Source organism: Rhinopithecus bieti, unplaced genomic scaffold, assembly GCF_001698545.2.
Source record: "Rhinopithecus bieti isolate Rb0 unplaced genomic scaffold, ASM169854v2 scaffold_3040, whole genome shotgun sequence".
NCBI classification, from domain to species: domain Eukaryota; kingdom Metazoa; phylum Chordata; class Mammalia; order Primates; family Cercopithecidae; genus Rhinopithecus; species Rhinopithecus bieti.
The window spans coordinates 6,366,209-6,387,967 of NW_016804657.1; the positions used below are offsets into that span (position 1 = coordinate 6,366,209).

Here is a 21,759-nt window from a genome sequence, read left to right on the forward strand (position 1 = left end):
TCTACTAAAAATACAAAAATTAGCCAGATGTGGTGATGCATACCTGTAATCTCAGCTACTCCAGACGCTAAAGCAGGAGAATCGCCTGAACCCAGGAGGCGAAGGTTGCAGTGAGCTGAATTTGCACCACTGCACTCCATCCTGGGTGACAGTGGGAGGGGATTGAAAAAGAAAGCACAAGCGTGAGCAAGTCAACTCTCTATATAAGTAAGCTGTTCCGTACATTTACATATTACATTCTAGGTATGCCCTTGATGAAGGTAGTTAACCTCTCTAAGCCTCAGGTCCTCTCTGTAAAATGGGAATCATTATTGCACCTATCTTATGGTATTGCTATCTGGATTAAATTAAATATTCTGTATGTAGTGCTTAGCAGTGTCTGACATATCATAAACACTTCATAAATATTAGCCATTACATTACTCTGGGACACTGGCTAAAACTCCTAGGTTACCAGAATTGACTTAACTCCTCTTGTCTTCTTTTCACCTTAGGTATCTACTGACCTGGTTATCGCTTCTTCCTTTAAGGAATATTAGAACACTGCTGGGGATGGGCTGACAAACATACCAGTATTGACGCATCCAGTCCCCTGAAAGGTCTCATCTGATTAGGGACATTGATTCTGAGAACCAGGTCTCAGAATTCTCTTTTGGATGCATCAAAGTCCAACTGATTCTGACAGCCAACTTTGTGTGTATCCCTCAGAGAAGCCTTGGGGCCCAGGTTCCATACCATTCTGTATAAAGTGGAAAGTTAGGAGATAGCTGATTCGCTTTCTCCATAGAATTATCTTCCTCACAGAATTATCAACTCACTATGGGGGTCTATCGCACAGTGGGTTTTAGTTTCTTTTTTTCCATTACTTTCCTTGTTTTCTATTTTCATTCTTTTCTAAAATTTTCATTTCCAGAGATGCTTCTGGGCTCTCTTCTCCCTGCGCCAACCCACCCCCACCTCCTCCCCTTTCTCCCTCCTTCCTTCCCTTTCTCGCTCTTCCTCTTCGTCTCTCTTGAGACAGGTCTAGTGGCCTGGTTGCCATCTGCTGCCTTTTTTTTTATGAGGTTGAGATCAGATGGCATCTAATCGATCGTCATGGTCTCCATGGTTACCAGGGTGACAGAGTACTTGGGAGAGACACATTCTCGAGCCTGGGGCTGTCAGACCATTCCTGAGAGGGGAAAGGAAACAAAACCTCTTCCATCATATTTACACCTTTACATCTTTCTCAAATGCAGCAAAACACAGACCCTGTTTATGTTTTACATAGTGACCTAGTGGCTTGAGGCCAGGGAATGCAGAGTGGCTTTTTTCTATTTAAAAAAATGCAAAATGCACAAGGACAGAAGTAAAGGGTTTTTGTTTTTTGTTTTTTTAGCCTCAGAACATCCCTTCCCCTCCTTGCTCCATATAGACCATCCATTTTATCACTTTTTTTCTTTCCCCTTTAAATGTTTGGGAATTAATTCAGTAATTCTACTGAGCTGTTATTCTTCCAATAAATCACAGTAGTTTTAAAACTGACAATTGACAGCTATTTGCTTTAGGGAAAGAAACAACCCTCATAAAATTACCAACACTTTAACTTTTGATTAGAATCAGTGTTAATGTTAATGTTAGTAGTTCTTTGGCCAAGCATTATTTGTAATATAGGAAGCCATTTTTCCCACAAAGAGCAGTTTCATATGATAAAATATAAACAAAATGACCCTTATTGTTAATGCAAAAAGTGCTCAGGCATGACTGTGGTCTGTAATGCTTTAATGCCTAGGGGCTGGCCAATCTGGCAGAAATACATCCAGGCCTTATTCTAATAGAATATGATGGCATTGACAGCCCAGATCTGGTTGAAAGAGACATGAGAAAGATCTTGGTAATAAGGATATATAGCTAATGGGAAAAGGGCTAGATTTCTGGAGTAACTCAGAAACAAGAAAATAACCAATTATCATACCATTAAATCATGTTAAAACTGCATAAAGAATACCACCCTTTGCTTATTAAAACACCTTTAACATTAGGCACAGATGACTTGGGCTATAAGCTGCTTTACTTCCTTTTCTGGAAATATGGTATGCTTCTTAACACTTATTAGAAATTCTCCTCCTTTTTTGTCTTTGTCAGAGAAGACTAAACTTAAAATTATAGCACAGGTACAAGGCCTATCTATAGGTGATTTTTTTTTTTCATTTAAAGAAAAAATGTAATGCCAAACCATGAGCAGTGCTTGCTTCCTTCCTTCCTTCTTTTGTCTCTGACTTCCCTTCGGACCTCCTGCATCTTCTTCTGTACAGTTTCTAGTAAGATTCAGATATATTCATTTGCAGTACCTTTGGCTGTTAAGCAAATAGCACGCTGATATTTGAAATAGAAATGATCCCATCAATTGGAGGAGAGACTTTAATATAAAGGGAAAATAATGTATCAAGAACAAAAACCTTCTTATTCATTTTGCACCTTTGCATCTTAGCTAATGCCTGCCTCTCCTTCCCTCTCTGCAGTTCCTCCTATTCTCTCCCTCTTTCCTGGTGAGTTCAATCATTGAATGGCCAGGGGAACTGCTTTTATTTAAGCCTCACCTCCCCAGAAAAGCTTTCCCCAGATTCCCCATCACAGACTTCTGAACTCCTAGTGTTCTTTTGGTCTGTGCCTCTCATTCAGGACTTAGCTGTGCTGCCTTTCACCCCGGCTTACGTATTTGTCATGTTTATCTCTTGCCTCTTACTTACTTTGTAAGCTCCAGAAGGGAGACACCATTTCCTCTGCTTCTGGGCTTCTCCCTTACTTTGTACCTAGTTAGATGTTTGATAAAGATAACAGCAGCCTGTTGTGCCTACAGGGCCAGCGATAGCTGTTTTTTCTTTGAAGACCAGGAACCAAATTTGATTCTTAGCATTTCTTCAACTGCAGGGATTTTACTTTGTGTCAGCCAAGAGGCTTTCCTTACCTCCTTGTCTTCAGTACTCTTGTGTATAAGCTTGCTTCTCAGAGAAGGTGGGTTCTACCTTGGAAGGAAATGAGTCGTTTCCTCCCATCAGGACAACTGCCACAGCATGGTGTCAACTCACTCTTGCCTTTCGTAAATTGAGTTTGTCAGTGCTCAGCGACACAGCTGAGTGAAATGTTGTGTGATGCGGGCTGTCTCCTGGGAGAGAGAAACTGGCATAAACCACATCCTAATGGGATCCAGAAACAAAGAAGCGTGAATGAAGTGTTAATTGCATTCATAAAGACATTAACAAAGGAATTAAAATGGCAGAAGCTTCCGTCCCCCACTCAAGATTCACAGAAAAATATATTATCCAAAGAATGTTCCAACAATAATAATGAAAGTTTATTGCTTGCCCATTGGGGAAATAACTCTTGATACATATGAACTTTTCAAAGAACATTTTGTGTCCATTATTTTGAGTATATTAACTAACAGACAGTTTAATCCACCCTACCTCCAGTTCTTTGCTTGCTTTTGTATGATTTAAGTTTCCAAAAAATCCAGAGGCATTTTCAATGCTGCTTCATTAACCATAAGGATGTCTGTTAACAGTTTGAACCTAATCAATCCTACAGTTCTTATTAGAGCAAAATGCTCATTATCTGGGAGATTTTTTGCTTTTTGAAATAAAATTACAAGACTGGGGGTTTATTTTACAGTCCCTCTTGAATATTTCTGAGATGATCTGCAATGTGGGCAACCCGGGGCTCCCTCCCCAGCCCTGTGGCAGGGCCCCCAGCTGCTGACAGCAGGGCTAAGCTGGCAAAAGGTCAGGAGGCTGCATTTCACTGAAGATGGATCGCACAGATGAATATTGCGCCTGCTTAATGAAGTCAAGGCCATGGATTTGGGGCCTTTTATGGTTTTTCTTGTTTCACTCAATTTCACCTTCACAGACCACGCCACTAATCCCAACCAATCATTTTGTAGATATGTGCAACTGGTGACTAAGGGACTAGATGAAAGTAAATGAATCTAAAAAACAGTGACCAGAAATCAGAAATCTCTGTGCGTATAACAAACTCAGAATTTAAAAAAAAAAAAAAAAAAAAGCGTGCAGAGTGTCTCATGTGATCCCTGCAGAAACTCTGTGAGATACATGGAGCTGACATTCCTACCCTCATCCTGCAGATAAGAAAGCTAAAACTAAGACATTAAGTAAAGTCTCAGGATTAAAATTCAGATTTTTTTTATCATCTGACTGCTCTTTCTACTGTAGTCATCTAACCCTCCCAGGATCTCATTTAATTCTCACAAGAATCCTATGAAGTAAGACAGGCTGTATAAACAAGTGGGTCGATTTTTCCGGAGTCATTTTTTTTTTTTTTTTGAGATGGAGTCTCACTCTGTTGCCTAGGCTGGAGTGCAGTGGTGCAATCTCGGCTCACTGCAACCTCTGCCTCCCAGGTTCAAGCGATTCTCCTGCCTCAGCCTTCTGAGTAGCTGGGACTACAGGCGCACACCACTATGCCCAGCTAATTTTTGTATTTTTAGTAGAGACGGAGTTTCACCATGTTGGCCAGGATAGTCTTGGTCTCTTGACCTTGTGATCCGCCCCCTTTGGCCTCCCAAAGTGCTAGGATTACAGGTGTGAGCCACCATGCCTGGCCTCCAGGAGCCATATTAATGCAACTAGAGGAGCAGGTGCTCTCAAGCCCCTCCTTAGAATTCGGCTGAACCCCCTGGTTATCCAAAACGCTATATTTTTCAGTCTTGTCTAAATCAATCATATTCATGGATGTGGCATCAACTCAATGGTGCATGTTTAAAAGTGATGAAATTCTAGTCAGTTGTATGTATCTGGGCTCATCAACACAGACTGGTGAGTGGAAGGGGGCTCAGAAGTGCACATTCAGCATCTTAGGAAAGCTCCTGCATAGTTATTAGAGTCAGACCAATTGAGTCTCTGGTTGCTTCTAATTCTGGTGCAAACATTGGGAACATTTCCTCCCAGAAATGAGCTATACATAAAATTCAGGGTATATGCTGTTTTGTATTAGTTATGCTTAGTCTCACACACGTTACCATACTCTCAAGAGGTGATTATTTCTTATTAGAACACATCATTTATAGTACTTGATTTCAGAATTTTCAAATAATAGCAAATTTAGCCCCAGTGTAGCCATGCCACCAAGTTGTTCAGAAGTCTCATTCAAACAGCGTTTTGAATTATCTACAGAATTTATTAATATTATTTGCATTTATTTTACTTATGTTTTTATAATTTTGTGTCCTAATTAGAAGGTCCTATTACGTGTTCCTAAGATAGAAGACTAATTTAATCTTACCTATCTATGGCCAGGTGTGGGATGCAAGATGTATAATAAATGGAAAAAAATCAAAGTGAGCAGTTGGCCAGTTATATATTCAATCTAGACAACTGAAGTTAAAGCCTTACTTTTTCATCAATAGCAGAAGGGTTGAAATTTCATTCATTATATTTATGTCAAAATTAAGAGAATTAATTCATGTGCCTAAGTCAGAACTGTCATTATCATAGGGTGGTTATTTTCCATTTCCATTTATAAAATCAAAATGGATGAGGTTATTTTCTAGGACTGCACTGTCCATTATGGTAAGCTACTAGACATATGCGGCTATTTAAATTAAAATTATGTAATCAAAATTAAATAAAATTAAAAATCCATTTCCATATTTTAAATCCTCAATAGCCATGTGGTTAGTGGCTATTGTATTGGACCATGGAGATTTATAGAATATTTTTGTCACTGTAGAATGTTCTATTGAACAGTGCTGTTCTAGAGCAAACAATTGGAATTCACACATACCACAGAAATACATTCTACATCCAATCATATAGTTGTTTGTAAAACACCATATACAAGTTAGTGACAGTGACTTGAAGCACCATCCTGCTGGGGCTTGGGCATCAAGGAAGGATGGTCTGCAGACTTCTGAGTGTGGACTGGCCCTGTATGTCATGGGAGAGGATGATGAGACAAATCTCTGGAGAAAGGGCAGGTGCAGATAAGCCATTTCCATTTTCCACTCCTGCAGCTCCTACAACCTCGAGTCCAGACCTGCCGCCAAGACGTGCTTGTACAGAAGCCCAAACCAAAGCACATTTTGGATTAATTCTCTGGCCGTAATTTCTTTGCAAAATCTATCTTGTGCCTTTGATTAAGGACTTTCTTTCATTTTTGCCATGAATTTTAATGAATCTGAACTTAACAGTATTTTCCACCAACCAGAACATTTAGCACAGGTATTGACCAAAAGAAATAAGGCTACAGACAAGCAAGAATCATAACAAAACTGAAAAATATAGTCCAGAGCTTCCCGCTGAACACTTCAAGTGAATGTCATTGGCTCATTCTCATTGACAATCAGCAAGTAAACATCCACAGACTAAAGTAAGGTCTCTTCCTACTCTGGGAAAGGTGGGACCGTTCTTCGGTATTTGTCATATTAGCCACTTTAAACTTGTAAAAACTGAAAAGTAATAAATCACCAATCATCTTCTGTTCTCCGATGTACTAGGACTCTGCTATATTAAGAAAGAGATTGAGGCAGAATGTTTTCACAAGATTGCTCAAAGTCATTTGCAGCAAGCACATGAGATATACAACTCTCATTGCTTTTACCACATAATTCTTCAAAGCGGCCTTATTGGGCACGTTTTATTTTCTTGGTAGACTGTAAACCCCTTGAAACTTCTAATTATACATATTTGCATCCCAAAGTATCTTATACAGCAGGAGGTGCTCCGTACCTTGGTTCAACCTTATCAATATTCATTGAACAAATGAATGAATGAATGCATAAAGGAGATCCCTGGTAACAAATTTGTCTAGCCTAATTATGGTAAGTTTTGGCTGATAGGTATAGAAGAGTGGGGGGTGGGGGGAGAGGTGCAAAATTTGAGAAGAAACATAGATTGTGAGCTCATTGAAAAGGTATCATTTCAAAGTTTCCTTTGAATCTCCATAGGGATATGATGAAAGAGAAAATATTTTTAAGGGCAACTGTGAATTTCAATTACTGGAGCAAAGGATCAGAGAAGAGTTGCATCCAATCTATTGTCTTTCAAAAGAATTTCTTTGCTGACATTCTGCCTGGAAGTAGGAAACATAAAAATATTGTATTAATTTGTAGTGTATAATTTTGTATTAATAGCCAAGTGTGAAAATAGGATGAAAATAGGATAAACATAATTGAACTGAAGCCCATATACTTTTTCACAAACTTGAATGAAAATGAATCCCAAAATGAAAGTGACCACTTTGTAATCTATCCTCATACTCAGATCACCCCGATAAGTCAGCATTCAACCCAATCTTCAATATTTCCAAGTAAAGAGAACCACAGGGGTATGTTAAAGGCCGTAAAAGGGAGTTTAAGCAAATATTTCTAACCTCTTTTGTGTTTTAACAATGCCAGTCACCAACTTAAGCAAGTTTTTTGATGCAACTTTCTAGGTCATGTATCTTTAAATCACCATGGCTCATATTTGTCTCTGTTCCAACTGTTTTCTGGTGTCTCTCTTGCTGAAATGGTTTCAATTAGAGCCTGGAAAGGGTTGATACAGAACTCTTGCACAGTGCTTGCCAACATGGGAATTGGTTTTAAACACTGCTGTTTTTCATCCAGAAAAAAATTCTCCCTTCCCGCCCTTGAGTTAGAAGAGATTATTCTCAGACAGGCGTTTAGCTGATTTTTAATGTCAAAGAAACTTAATTTGCAAACTCGTTAGAAACTCTTTAGTAAAAGCCGCCTAGTAAAACAGATGATTAATATTGGTAAGCTCCTCATTTGCATATTAATTAGTCTCCATACTCAACTAATTAAAACTGCACTGCCTATTTGTGGACTTTCTTCTAGACTGCAGCCTTGTTTCTGTGAATAAGCTTGTATTTTAACTAAAATAAGGGTTAGTGATTATGACTGTACTTTTCTTAACATACCGATTTTTCCATCTGTGACACTTAGGACTCCTCAAGGTCCTAGAACCATCTTGAAACTACCTTTGCACAAATTATAACAGTGAGAAAACTGTGACATAGGAAAATTATGACAGCAAAAGAAATCTGTCTCAACCTACTCCATCTTGTTTTTAACATCCATGCTGTCCTTGTTCATTCCAGGGCATAGGCCAGGCTAACCATAAAAGGAATTTCGTTTATAGTTTAACTTTGAAACAAAGATGGTAATAGTCCCTTCCCAAAACAAACCCCCTTTTTTCCTGGGAACCAGACCACCTTTGTAAAACTAACAAATTAGCCACGAGATTAGAAATTATGGCTCAGGAGTCATGCAGCCAGAGGCCACAAGATTCTAAACTTCCTGATATGCTTTGTATCTGTGTTTCCACCCAAATCTCCTGTCAAATTGTAATCCCCAGTGTTAGAGGTGAAGCTTGGTGGAAGGTGATTGGATCATGGGGGTGGATTTCTCATGAATGATTTAGCACGATCTCCTTTGGTGCTGTTCTTATGACGGTGAGTCTTGTGAGATGTGGTTGTTTAAAAGTGTGTGTTACCTCCCCCTACCCATACCCGCACTCTCTTGCTCCTGCTTCTGCCATATTAGATGCCTGGTCCCCTTTTGCCCTTCAGCCATGATTGTGAGCTTTCTGAGGCCTCCCCAAAAGCAGAAACCATAATGCTTCCTGTACAGCCTGCAGAACCATGAGCCAATTAAATCTCTTTTCTTTATAAATTACCCAGTCTCAGGTATTTCTTTAAAGCAATGCAAGAACAGACTAACATACTCCACAACTGCTCCAACAAATAACATCACTATTGTAAAACCTAAGACTGGTGTTTGAGATATTTTTCAGACCCTGCATTTTGATGAACAAACTGGCACCACCCAGACTGGTAAACTGGCCCAACTAGTTCTGCGATCCCACCCAGAAACTGAAGACAGCAAGAAGAACCTGCTTCGACCCCTCTATGAAGAATCTGCTTCAGCCCCCACCCAACCAAAGCATTCGTCTGCTCCCTAGCCCCCTGCTCACCACATTACCCTTAAAAAACCCTAGTCTTCAAATTTTTTGGGAGGCCGATTTAAGTAATAAAACTCTGGTTTTCTGTTTAGCCAGCTTTGCATTTATTAAACTATTTCTCTATTGTAGTAATGCTGTCTTAGTAAATTGGCTCTGTCTGTGCAACAGGCAGGAACAACTGTGAGGGCAGTTACAATCGCTAAGCAGCCATTTTATTGGGCCAAATCACTTTTGTCCCAGTATAGCCATATGTTGCTTAATGACGTGAATATGTTTTGTGAAATGCATCATTAGGTGACTTTGTCATTGTGTGACATCATACAGTGTGCTTATACAAACCTAGATGGCACAGCCTACTATACACCTAGGCTATACAGTTTAGCTCATTCCTCCTGGGTTACAAACCTGTACAGTATGTTACAGCACTGACTACTGTAGGCGATTGTAACACAATGGTAAGTATTTGTTTATCTAAAAGTATCTAAATATAGAAAAAGTGCAGTAAAAATACAGCATTATAATCTTATGGGACCACCACGAGAGCTGTGGTCTGTTGGTGACTGAAACCATATTGTGCAGCACATGACCGTATTTGTGAGCTTCTTCAGATTTTGATGGGAAGAAAACAGTTGGATGACACAGTGACTGGCAATAATTAAAGTGAAAAGGTACCAAATTGTATCTTAATATTTGATGTTTTTAAGTCTTGTTCTAGGCCGAGTGCAGTGGTTCACACCTGTAATCCCAGCACTTTTGGAGGCCGAGGTGGGCGGATTACCTGAGGTCGGGAGCTCGAGACCAGCTTGACCAACATGGAGAAACCCCGTCTCTACTAATAATAAAAAAATTAGCCAGGCATGGTGGCACATGCCTGTAATCCCAGCTACTCGGGAGGCTGAGGCGTGAGAATCGCTTGAACCCAGGACGCGGAGGTTGCGGTGAGCCAAGATCATGCCACTGCACTCCAGCCTGGGCAACAAGAGTGAAACTCCATCTCAATAAATAAATAAATAAATAAATAAATAAATAAGGTAAATCTTGCTATATAAATGAATATACCTTTCCAGTATAATTTTTTATATTTAAACTTAGCTACTTTAAAATTATTTAATCATTATTTTACTATTTAATTTTTAGTAAAGAATTATTGGGTGGGAAAGCAGGCTAATTTATTGTTAAGAATTATGCTTGCAGAAAACCTAGTGGTTTGGATCACAAGACCCTAGCTTTTATTGATGAGAATGAATTTCCACTGTAGACAAAACAAAACCAACTAAATAAACAAAAATAAAAATACCTATGAAAGGCCAGGCATGGTGGTTCATGCCTGTAATCCCAGTACTTTGGGAGGCCGAGGCAGGCAGATCACGAGGTCAGGAGTTCGAGACCAGCCTGGCCAACATGACAAAATCCCATCTCTACTAAAAATACAAAAATTAGCCGGGCATGGTGGCGGGCATCTGTAGTCCCAGCTACTTGGGAGGCTGAGGCAGGAGAATTGCTTGAACCCGGGAGGCGAAGGTTGCAGTGAGCCAAGATCCCACCACTGCACTCTAGCCTGGGTGACAGAGTGAGACTCTGTCTCAAAAAAACAAAACAAAACAAAACAAAACAAAACAAAACACCAGCTATGGAAAGAAACAACCTTTACGTACAGAGTTGTCAAGTGAGATTCAGGAGAAATTATATCAGTCCAATAATTGAGTGACATTGACCAAATTGCTGAATTTCTCTTTCCTGTGTTACAACAGAAAATAAATATGCACAGAATATCAACATCAGGCATTTTCCTGTGACACTCTCTCCCCAAATTGAGTAAGGTGTCACTGTTAGATTCTTCTATAGCCCCCCATATTCACTCTTCTCATAGCCTGTACTTCATGGTACTATAGTCATATCTTTATTTGTTCCTACTCTTTATTGGATGCTTCTTCACAGCACAGTCTCTGTCTTGTCTATCATTTTATCTCCCAATGCTTAGCATTATCACAGGCATTATATATTCCAGTGCCTGTGATATTTAAATAATTGCCAAATAAATAAATGAATAAACAAATATATTAGTACATTGATAAAAAATAAATAAGGCATGCGTTTTAATTATTTATGACTGTATGACAAAAAGCTCCAAAACTTAGAGACTAATAACAATAATTTACTATTTCTCATGATTCTGTGAGTTGCCTGGAAAGCTCTTCTGCTGTTTCACCTGAGCTCACTTATGGTACTGTATTCAGTTGGGGGATTTCCCAGGGGTTGAGCTCAGTTGAGACAGCTGAGGATCTGGACCTTTCTCTCCGTATGTCTTTCATCTTCAGGTTGGCTCCTTGGACTTCTTAACGTGGTGAGAGCAATGTGCCAATGTGCAGACACTGAACTTACATCATGTTTGCTGACGTCCCTTAGGCCAAAGCAAATCATTCCGCCAAGCCTAGAATAAATGTGGGAAGAAATTACACATGGGCATGAATACTGTATTTGGGAGACCCTGAGTGTAATAATGAACCACAAATGTCTCTACCTTAAGGGATTTCTTAATCCAGGGGTGTTCAGTCGTTTGGCTTCCTTGGGCCACATTAGCATTGTCTTGGGTCACACATAAAATACACTAATACAATAGCTGATGAGCTTTAAAAAAATCACAAAAAAGGCCGGGCGCTGTGGCTCATGCCTGTAATCCCAGCTCTTTGAGAGATGGAGGTGGGCAGATCACGAGGTCAAGAGATTGAGACCATCCTGGCCAACATGGCGGAAACCCACCTCAACTAAACATAAAAAATTAGCTGGACGTGGTGGCGCACCTGTAGTCCTAGCTACTCAGGAGGCTGAGGCTGGAGAATCACTTGAACCTGGGAGGCAGAGGTTGCAGTGAGCCGAGATTGCACCACTGCACTCCAGCCTGGGTGATAGAGTGAGACTCCGTCTCAAAAAAAAAAAAAAAAAAATCATAAAAAAACCTCATAATGTTTGAAGAAAGTTTACTGATTTGTGTTGGGCCACATTCAAAGCCATCCTAGGCCACATGTGGCTCACAGACTGCGGGTTGGATAAGCTTGTCCTAATCAAAGCAGATGAGTAAGTATACAGCTAACGTTCTGTAATAAATGTTATGCCAGAGATAACGACAAACTGCTTAGGATATAGGTATAGACAGCATTAGAGCCAGGAGGTCTTATTTTGAACCTCTCTCCTTTTATTAATTGCTGTGTGACCTTAGCTAAGTTACTTAATCTGTCAAAATAGTGGCTTTATAATTCTAAAAATAGGTATAAGGCCTACTTGGTATTTGTCACAACTTCCTTCCAATATGACATACTGTTCTACAGAGGCTTGAAAAGCTAAAACCTGTATTTATCAGACTCCTTTGCAGCTAAAGCTCTTGACGTGACTTAGATCAAGCGATTAAATATGTACTATGAGAACTGACTTTGAAACTGAATCAAATGGGAAAATATGAAGCGGCTTGAAGGGCAGTGAAGGGCATCAGCTTTTGCTGGAAGGATCTAGCAGCTGTAGCATAACTCAGGGGCCAACAGTGCTGGTGATGGAGTCATGTTCCAGTTACATGGCTTTGACATCACAATCTATGAGTCTGCAGTAGGCATGGCACCTTCTGGATGCCTAGTGTTCCACCTATAGTAGAGAGAGCAGTCCCCTGGGCAGGCTAATTCTTTTTTTTTTTTTTTTTTTTTTTGAGATGGAGTTTTGCTCTTGTGGCCCAGGCTGGAGTGCAATGGCACCATCTCGATTCACCACAGCCTCCGCCTCCCAGGTTCAAGTGATTCTTCTGCCTCAGCCTCCCGAGTAGCTGGGATTACAGGTGCCCAACACCACACACAGCTAATTTTGTATTTTTAGTAGAGACTGAGTTTTGCCATGTCGGTCAGGCTGGTCTCAAACCTCAGGTGATCCGCCTGCCTCCGCCTACCAAAGTGCTGGGATTACAGGCGTGAGCCACCACGCCTGGTCCCTGGGCAGGCTAGTTCTATGGTAGTGAACCGGGAGCCATTCCTGGAGGTCTTGTCTAAAGCCGCTTCATTTAGACCTTTCAGCGCTTTTGTAGGCATCAAATTCCTTTTCTGCTTAAGGTGCCGAGAGTAGTTTCTGCTTTCTGGACTCAGCCCTTATGGACAGGTTGCTTTCCAATATTGTTGTGAAGTTTACTAGAGACACTTTATGTAAAATTGATTCATGCTTGGGAAGTGCTTATTTAGTAAATACTAATGTTCCTTCTCTTTTAATTTTTATATACAAAATAACAGATGAAACCTCCAGATGTTTTTAAAGATTCTGACTATCTCTTAGTGTTTAGTTGGCATGCAAACACAATCTTTAAACAAAAACTTCCAGTCACACTAATATACAAACATGGAAATAGATTCAGAGATGCAAAATACATCCTATTCTTAATCACCTTTTAACAAAGACTATGATCATGTTTTAAGATTAAGTGCCTGATCTTAACCTTGGGCAAAGCATTTTACTGCCTCAATTTCTTCATTAAGGGCCTCAGTGTCCTCATTTATCAAGTAAAGGAGTTGGATTTACATAATTTCTAAGACTTCTTCCTTCCTTCCCTGCTTCAAAACTGTGTGTTCTTTAAAGCACTAAGCAATTACCTCCCACTGCTGGCCTACATATATGCAGTCAAAGTTTATCACTGGTTTCTAGGCTTTGCTAGAGGTCTGAAATTGCATAAAAAGAGTTGACCCAGTGTCTTTATGAACTTGTTAGTTCTCAAGTAAGCTAGGATAACCACTCCCTCTCATAAATCATGTTTTAGCTCTTTTATCGATAATAATATATTTTCCTGACCAAACGAATATGGATCCAACACTCCTAAACATAATTCCTCTCCCCCTTCTAACACTTAAGCAAGCACTGTCATCATTATCATTGATAACCTTTATTACACAATTGCTATCTGTTGAGCCCTTATATTTTCTTGTTTGCATGACTTATTGCCAATTTAACTTCCACAACACCCCATACACTTTTTTGATATGATGAGACTAAGGCTGAAAGCAGTTAAGCAAGTTATCCAAGGTCACAGAATTACCAAGTGGCAGAGTTAGATCTTGACTAGGTTTATTTGAACTGAAAGTTTCTTAACAACTACATTAGATGACTTCTTAATAACAATACTAAGTAGTAGTAGTATTGAAAATAGTATTATTTTAGCTAACCTTTATTGAGTGCTTACTATATGCCAAGTACTCTGCTGACTTATTCATATCTGAATTCTCATAATCTATAGCTTAAACCCTATTATAACCTCCATTTTATAAATGAAAAAAATTGAAGCTTGTTAATTTTAAGTGTGTCTTTTTTTTTTCTTTTTTTTTGAGACAGGGTCTCACCCTGTTACCCAGGCTGGAGTACAGTGGCAGGGTCCCGGCTCACTGCAATCTCTGCCCTCTGCCTCCCAGACTCAAGCATCCTCCCACCTCGGCCTCCCAACTAGCTAGGACTACAGGGGTGCACCACCATGCCTGGATAATTTTTGTATATTTTTTGGTATAAGCAAGGTTTCAACATGTTGCCCAGGCTTCAAACTAACAGGCTCAAGTCATACACCCGTCTCAGTCTCCCAAAGTGCTGGGATTACAGGCATGAACCACTGAGCCTGGCCTAAGTGTGTCTTGACCAAAATTATTCAGCTCCACTAGTGGAGGTGGACTGTGAACCTCAGCAGTATGTAAACCACAGTGTGTTCACCTGCCATGCCTTGTTGCCTCCTGTCTCCTTATAGTGATGATATTGAAGGAAAAATCTTGACTCTGCTTTAATTTATGGACAAAGTAATTTGTTTGCATATTTAAAAGCTGTATAAGTAACAAAGTACTTATGGCACTCCCCCACAATTGATTCTGCCCATGAGTGTGCCACCACACCACGCCTGAGAATCACTCACACGGAGACTAATGAGTACACATAGAGGGAAAGAATGTGTAGGTAAGAAAAGCCATGCTATGAAGCCGGTTGCAGTGGCTCATGCCTGTAATCCCACCACTTTGGAAGGTTGAGGTGGGCGGATCACTTGAGGCCAGGAGTTTGAGACCAGGCTGGCCAACATGGTAAAACCCCTTCTCTACTAAAAATAAAACCAGATGTGGTGGTGTGCCCCTATAGTCCCAGCTATTCTGAATTCTGAAGGTCGAGGTATAAGAATCACTTGAGCCCAGGAGGTGGAGGTTGTAGTGAGCCAACCTGTGTAGATTGTGCCACTGCACTCCAGCCTGGGTGACAGAGTGGAACTGTCTCAAAAAGAAAAAGAAAAAAAGAAAATCTTTGGTATGAACACACACTTCCCTTCTTCTTTCTTTTTTTTGTGTGTGTGTGTGTGTGTGAAGACCATAACAACCTTTTTAATTAATTAATTTGTTTACTTTTAAGCTACTTCTGAATAACATAACAACCTTTATTATTTTCCTGCTAGAGCTACAGAATTTCTGATCCTATTTCTATTAGGGTGGCAGTGATTATGGGAAACCACTTTATATATCCCTTTTAAACATAACTTACTATCTTTTTCTTTTTTTTTTTGCGATGGAGTCTTGCTCTGTGGCCCAGGCTGGCGTGCAGTGGCACAATTTCGGCTCACTGCAACCTTCGCCTCCTGGGTTCAAGCAAGTCTCTGCCTCAGCCTCCCAAGTAGCTGGGATTACAGGCGTCTGCCAGTAGGCCTGGCTAATTTTTGTATTTTTAGTAGAGATGGGGTTTCACCATTTTGGCCAGGCTGGTCCTGAACTCCTGACCTCGTGATCCACCCGCCTCGGCCTCCCAAAATACTGGGATTACAGGCCTGAGCTACCGCATCTGGCCCTTAAACATAACTTTCCATGTTGTATAGACGTTAGTTTATAATTTATGGGTTTTTTTGGAAAAAAATATAGCCCTTTTAAAATCTGAATCAGTCTTATAAATGAACTAGATGCCTATTAGATTTAATAAGAAAAAAAGTATAAATCTAAGCAATTAATTATTAAGCACCTAACAGCCAAATACAGCACCTGTGGGCAGAGAGGCCCTCTCCTTTGAGGAGGTGAAAACTAATTGCAATAGCAGACATGCTGAGAAGTCACACTGGGAGGCATGGAGTGCACATAGCAGTTGTCATTTTCCATTTGCTGAGCCACATTAAAAGGAAAGGTAGAGATCTAAGGAAAAGGTATTTAAAACACCTTGGGAAATTTATTTAATAACCAAGCATGATAAAAAGATGGGTGATAATGAAAGCCAGTAAGAAAAGTGGTAAGGGGATATTTAATCTGGGTTTCAGGAACTCTGAGCCTTGAGGCTTTTAATCTCTGAAAGGTCACAGGTGTAGCACACAGTAGGTGCTCAAACATCATTAAAATAACCAGCTAATGGATGAATGGATGGATGGCTTTTTCCCCTAAGTTTAAGAAAAGAGGAAGTTTGATATTTGTAAATATTATTGAAGATAGTACCTATTATAGACTAAATGTTTATGTTACCCCCAAACTCAGATGTTGAATCCCTAGCCCTCAGTGTGATGGTATTTGAAGATGGGGCCTGTGGAAGATATTTAGGATTAGATGAGGTTATCAGGGTGGGGCCCTGCTCCGATGGAAGTCGGGCCATTATAAGAAGAGACACAAGAGAGTTTGTTCTGTCTCTTACTCTATGCATACAAACTGAGGAAGAGCCATGTGAGGACACAGCAAGTCAGATGGAGAGCCCATGCCAGGAACTGAATAGGCTAGCGCCTTGATCTTGTACTTCCCAGTCTCCAGAACTGTTAGAAATTAATTTCTCAGCCTGGCCAACATGGCGAAACCCCATCTCCACTAAAAGTACAAAAATTAGCCGGGCACAGTGGTGGGTGCCTATAATCCCAGCTACTCAGGAGGCTGAGGCAGGAGAATTGCTTGAACCTGGGAGGCGGAGATTGCAGTGAGCCGAGATAGCACCACTGCACTCCAGCCTGGGCAGCAAGAGTAAGACTCTGTCTCAACAACAACAACAAAAAATTTAATTTCTGTTGTTTAAACCACTCGGTCTGTGGTATTTTGTTATGGCAGCCCACACAGGCTAAGATTATACCTATACCTAAGTCTTCACATATCTTTAAAGCTTGTGCTACTTGGGTACACATATAATTATAGAATAGTACATAGATTATACATTGTAAATATACACACATATAAATATTGGTCATTTTAATTTCTAAAAAATAGTTACTTTTGAATGTAAAATAACTTACCAATTGAATGAAAATTGTACTACTTCCTATGACTTAGAGGACTACATCCAAGAAGCAGTTGGAATTCAAACCATGGGGCCATACCTAGGGCCCCTCAGTTAATGTGGTGCTATAATATCCAACCTGTAAGCAGTATATCAAGGGAGGAATCCAGGTCTCTTGAGTATAGGCGAGGCGCAAACCCATACTTCATAGTGCACTTTCATTTGTCTCTCTCTTTATTTTTTCCTTGGGACACATAATGATAGAAAACTAATCAGAGGCTAGTGGCCATGACCTGGGTGGGGTGTGCTAGATGCAATATCGGGGAGCCGTAAGGGCTTTCAGTGGAGATTCAAAGTCCTTGGGGACTGTTTCTGGGGACAGGGCCTTGCTGGCAACTTCAGAGCTGGATTTCTCTCTCATAGTAAATACAAATCAACCCTAAGCATCGGATAGACAGAGTGCTAATTAAGTCCCTAGTTATGAGAGCTCTTGCTTTATGCGTGGGAACAGGAGCAGTTCCTTCCTTGGGTTTACATAGCCAAGAGCTGGTAGCTTTTTAAAAATTTGTCATAAAGGTGAATATCTCCCTGAGAGCATGGTATGATAAGAGTACCAAAATCATAGAGACAAGGTTAGAGCTCATCTCTGTTTCTTATTAACTATGATCCTTAGAATGTTGTTATAGTTTACTGAGACTTTTTGCTTCTCTGCAAAATGGGGCTAATAATGGAGCTAATAATTTCTGCTCTACCTGCCTCAGCAGGTTAATCTCAGAAACAAGTGAGGAACATTTGGGCATGAGAAAACCTTTTAGGAATATAATTATAATTCTTTACACCAGCAGTTGGCAAACTCTGGCCCACAGGTCAAATCTGTCTCACTGCATGTTTTTGTATGGTCTACAAGCTAAGAATAGTTTTCACATTTTTAAATGGTTGAGAAGAAGGATATATTATGATGTGAAAATTATATAAAATTCAAATTTCAGTGTCCAAATGAATGAGTATAAATGTTCACTTGTTTACATATTATCTATAGCTTATCTTATATCTTAACACTACCATGTTAAAGTTGAGTATGGCCCATAAAATATTTTCAGTCTGGCCCTTTACAGAAAATATTTGTCAAGCCCTGCTTTACATAAGTGTGTAAATCAAGGTTTTTCAGAGAAATAGAACCAGCAGGAGATATACATTAGGCTGTTCTTGCATTACTATAAAAAATACGTGAGGCTGGGCAATTTATAAAGAAAAGAGGTTTAATTGGGTCACAGTTCTGCAGGTTTTACAGGAAGCATGGTGCTGATGTCTGCTCAGCTTCTCATGAAGCCTCAGGGAGCTTTCAATCTGGAAGAAGGCGAAGGGGGAACAGGCACACCGCATGGCAAAGGCAGGAGCAAGTGAGAGGGTGTGAGGAGGTGCCACACACTTTTAAATGACCAGGTCTTGTGAGAACTTGCTATCTCGAAGGCAGCACCAAACCATGAGGGATCCATCACCATGACCTAAACACCTCCCACCAGGCCCCACCTCCAGCACTGGGGAATCACAATTCAACATGAGATTTGAGTGGGACGAATACCCAAACTATATCAAGGTATATCTCTATATATCCCAGTATAGGATACACACACACACACACACACACACACACACACACACACACACACGAGGAGAGAGAGAGATTATGGGAATCTGTTCATGCTATTATGGAGGCCAAGAAGTCCCATGATCTACCATTTCTAGGATGGTGGTATAATTTAGTCCAGGACTGAAGGCCCAAGAACCAAGAGCGCAGATGTCCAAGGGCTGAAGATAGATGTACCAATTCAGAAAGAGAGAGAATCAATCCTTTCTCCACCTTTTTGTGCTATTTGGGCCCTCAGTGAATTGGGTGATGCCTACTCATATTGGTGAGGACAGATCTTCTTTACTCAGTCATCTGAGTAAATGTTTCTGTCTCCCAAGGCTAGTTCAATAGGTTCATGAATAACCATCACGGGCCCCAGTGATAGAGCAAGTATATTCATAGGCTTACCATCATGGACTTTGCTTCTGTCCTTGGGGAAGAGGTGCTATTGTCACTGGCTATCAGCACTTCTGAGCGACCAACTTGTTCTCAGTGTTAACTAATCCTGGGGTTTGAATATGTAACCATATTCCCTAGGCACCCAGCCAGTCCTCAGTAACACTGGACTCCTACTGCAAGTGCGAAGGCAGCAGTCCATTCTCTCTAGAACAAATCTATGCCCTGGGCTCAGAGTTGCCGTCCCTGTTCACCATGCTTCATGATTCTGCCCTCATGATCTGTAGAAGCAACGGATGCCGAGGACACCAACAGGCGTCCCACCAGCCTGGTTCTGGCCAAAGAGCTGACTGCTCTCTGAAAGAAGTAAGGCAATAAATGGAATTTACAGGACTTGTTCCTCATCATTCGAAGCTGCTGGCCTTACAGAACAGTAATGACAATTCACATTTACACGCTGGGCACTCCTCTAAGAACTTCCCATGTGACAACTTATTTAACCCTTAAAACAGCCTTTTGAGATAATTACCATAATTATATTAATTTCTAAGAAGAGGACACTAAAGCAAGTATGGTTAATAGACTGACTCTTGTCACTCAGTAAGTGGAGTCTGAGACTTGAACCCAGACAGTTCAGCTCCAGAGCCTGTGCTCGTAACTGCTACTACTCATAACTACTACTACCCATAACCACACTGCCTACAATAGAGGAATGGAACTGCCCTTCAAAGGAACCATTATGGTGTCTTATTAGCGAGAAAGGCAGGTGAGGTTACAGTGTGGTTCTAGGGGGTGAAGTTTAGTTTTTGAACAAGTTGTCAATTCCTGGTGTCATTTCTGCCATAGCAAGAACATACTCATCTGTGGATCAAGAGGGTGGAAGCTGGAGTTATGCCCCACTTCCACGTGGGAGGTTTTGCTTATGTTCTCCATAACTCAGGGCTCCACTGACAGAGAGCATTTAGAATCAAAGGAGGAATCATCACAGGGAATAAAGTAATGGCTCCACTGAATTAGCAGCTGAATTATTGGCCCATTTTAGACTTCTCATGACAGTGGTGAAAAAGGGGAGCTCTGGAATAGATCAGGCTGCTTGAGCTCAACTATTTCAAGGGAATATATTAGTTAGGGTGCAACTGGCTTTAAGTAACGATGACAGCAATACATTTAAAAATGACCCAATCATAACAACCTAAATCATTGCGGTCTGGAGGAAGACAGTCCACAGGTGGATTCAGTGGTTCAAAGATATCATCCAGGCCAGGCGCGATGGCTCACGCCTGTAATCCCAGCACGTTCGGAGGCCGAGGCAGGTGGATCACAAGGTCAGGAGTTCAAGACCAGCCTGACCAATATGGTGAAACCCCACCTCCACTAAAAAATACAAAAATTAGCTGGGCATGGTGGCGTGTACCTGTAGTCCCAGTTACTCAGGAGGCTGAGGCAGGACAATCACTTGAACCCAGGAGGCGGAGGTTGTGGTGAGCTGAGATTGTGCTACTGCACTCCAGCCTGGGTGACAGAGTGAAACTCCATTTCAAAAAAAAAAAAAAAATCATCCAAGAACCAGGTTCTTCCCAGCACCCTCCTCCCTTGGCTGCTTGGTGATGCCTCTGCTAACAGTGCCAAGATGGCTGCCACAGAACCTGAAATGAGTGAACGCGTGAGTGAAGCAAAGGACTGGGGACAGTGCGGAATCTATTTCAGCGACTGGCTCCTGTAGTTTCCAGGCCAACAGTTCCCTGTGGCAGCATCAACCATCCAGTGCTGGTGGTGGTGCCGCCAGGATGTCCACGACTCAGCTGTGCAGCAGTCTTCTCACCAGGTAGTCCCATTGGTGTGATTTTGGTTGTGGCTCTCACTTCCTCATCTCCATTTGTTCCTAGTCATTTTCTGACCCCGATTCTCTAAGCCCTCCCAGTGAGTCAGTGAGCTACCTGATATCTCTTTGGTTCTCTTTTCCCTGCTTATATAAGCAAGAATCAATTTCTGATGCTGTAGCTAAGAAATCTGACTGATAACATGGCTGTTTAATTGATGTGTTGAAAGTAAGGTTTGCTTTCTTTTCGGTGTTTAAAAATTTTTTTAAAATTATTTATTGATTTTTTTTTTATAGATGGGGGTCTTGCTATGTTGGCCAGGTTGGTCTTGAACTCCTGGCCTCAAGTGATCCTCCCACTTTGGCCTCCCAAAGTTCTGGGATTACAGGCGTGAACCACTATACCCTGCCTCTTTTTGGTGTTTTCAGTGGGTTTCAAAAGATTGCCAGAGGGCAAATACACTTTTACTAGAATGTAGGCTTTACCAAGTCTCTAGTTCATTTTAATGGCTTCCTGCCAGTGACATTCAGGCCACACAAGTCCTGAAAAATATTCTGGGAAAGAGGCATAGCTGCTCACAAATACCATTTATTGAGGACTTACTATGAGCCGGGTACTATGAAAAGTAATTTAATATGGATTTAATTCTCTAATTCTCTAACACATGCTCTACATGTGTTATCTACATTTTACAGATAAGGAAGCTGGTATGTGGATCAGTAACATAGGGTACAATAGC

At 40.8% G+C, this 21,759-nt stretch overlaps 1 long non-coding RNA gene across 1 annotated transcript in view; it reads right to left on the reverse strand.

Annotated features, from left to right (window-relative positions):
• Positions 1–699: 699 nt before the first annotated feature.
• LOC108528130 (uncharacterized) overlaps positions 700–21,759 on the reverse strand; it is a 56,812-nt gene continuing 35,752 nt past the window's right edge. Inside the window, exons 3-5 of the long non-coding RNA XR_001885033.1 lie at positions 2,948–3,145; positions 2,216–2,297; positions 700–739 (exon numbers count right to left, since the gene is read on the reverse strand). This is a non-coding gene — a long non-coding RNA (uncharacterized LOC108528130). The remainder of the gene's footprint in view (positions 740–2,215; positions 2,298–2,947; positions 3,146–21,759) is intronic.